Here is a 1,518-nt window from a genome sequence, read left to right as displayed (position 1 = left end):
TAAGCGGCGTGAAGACAACAAGGAAGATCTAGGGAATATACGTTATTCCTGCACCTAATTAACAATGGGAGGATGCATTTAAAAGAAAAAAGAAAAGAAAAACAGGGGTTGTAAAACATTTCAGAAAGCAGTAGACTAAAATGTAGAGGACCACAGATTAATAATAATAATAATAATAATAATAATAATAATAATAATAATAATAATAATAATAATAATAATAATAATAATAATAATAATAATAATAATAATAATAATAATAATAATAATAATAATAATAATAATAATAATAATAATAATAATAATAATAATAAATTGGATTTAGAGAGAGAAGTGCCTTTCTCAGACTTAAGGACACTTTACAAAAAAAGAGAAGCTATATAAAAGAAAGGGTACAAATATGAATATATATATATATATAGTAACAACAGGAAAAATAGAACAAATACAAATAAAAAGGAAGAAAGGTGCAGTCCATTTGGACGAAACAGTAACAAAAAATAAACAAAAACAAAAGCAACGGGATCAGTAGCTTAAAAGATTAAATGGGCAAGTGCAGTCTTGTTTCATGATGGCAGTAAACCTACTAACCCACTCTTCCTTTCCTCTCTACTTTTCTCAGAAACTAATCGAAATGGCAGATGCAGGTGTTGCAGCTGCCGCCGACAAGAAGGCACCTCCCAAGTTCAAGCAGAGGACCGCTCGCACCTTCAAGAGCAAGGCCCCCAAGCCTGGCCAGAAGGGGTAGGCTATGCTCAGTCTAAGATAACTTGGCAAACACTCACTAATTAAATATATCCATTCAATTTACATGACTGATACTCATGACAACTCTCTTGTCTTGTCCATTCAGATTCGGGGATGATATCCCATGGAGGGTCTTGGCACTGACATCACAGTGGTTTGCCCATGGGAAGCCTTTGGTGACATGGAGCTCAGCGACCTGGCAAAATATGGAATCGTCTAAACCCTCTCCCTTTCCTGCTACCTCCCTGCACGCATTTTCCTTAAATCTCATTGACCTCTACCCCCATCCTTTCCCTCTCTCCCTCTCTGATCCCTTAATGGACTCTTGTTATGCCACATTGCACCAGACACTTCTTTAGTCACACATGGGTTGCACATTTCTTTGCCTTTACCTTTCCTACTACCTCTGCCATTACCTTCCCTCACCTGTCATCTTGTTCATGATGGAGTTTAGAACCTCTTCACTTCGCTGAGAGAGAAGGAAGCCTCTGGTGACATGGAGCCTTCCTTGAGGCTGCTGTAAATCAAAGTACTCAGCACTTCTGAACCTGAGCTTGTGCTTTTCCTGAGAGAAAAAGGAGAATTGTGTAGATCTTTAGTAATTATGTAGGAGGGCTTGATATCTGTCATTGTGATATATTAATGACGTTCTGATCCCCTCTCCTGGCTTTTCCTGGTCCCTCATACACTGATCTATTTATGTAGAGAGTAAATCCAATTCTGTTTTTAATTGTTAATGTTCTGATGTACTTTACTGTTCATTCAATCAAG

At 37.1% G+C, this 1,518-nt stretch overlaps 1 pseudogene across 1 annotated transcript; it reads left to right on the top strand.

The window, feature by feature from the left end:
• Window positions 1–634: 634 nt before the first annotated feature.
• Window positions 635–967, top strand: LOC311232376 (retinal cone rhodopsin-sensitive cGMP 3',5'-cyclic phosphodiesterase subunit gamma-like; annotated as a pseudogene). The gene is made up of 2 exons: window positions 635–744; window positions 854–967. The product of its transcript is annotated as a retinal cone rhodopsin-sensitive cGMP 3',5'-cyclic phosphodiesterase subunit gamma-like (transcript).
• Window positions 968–1,518: the final 551 nt, after the last annotated feature.

This window comes from Notolepis coatsorum (assembly GCF_963971535.1).
Source record: "Notolepis coatsorum genome assembly, chromosome: 7".
In the NCBI taxonomy this organism is placed as follows: Eukaryota; Metazoa; Chordata; class Actinopteri; order Aulopiformes; family Paralepididae; genus Notolepis; species Notolepis coatsorum.
The sequence above is the reverse complement of the archived record's forward strand: the minus strand, read 5'-3'. Positions and strand labels throughout refer to the sequence as shown.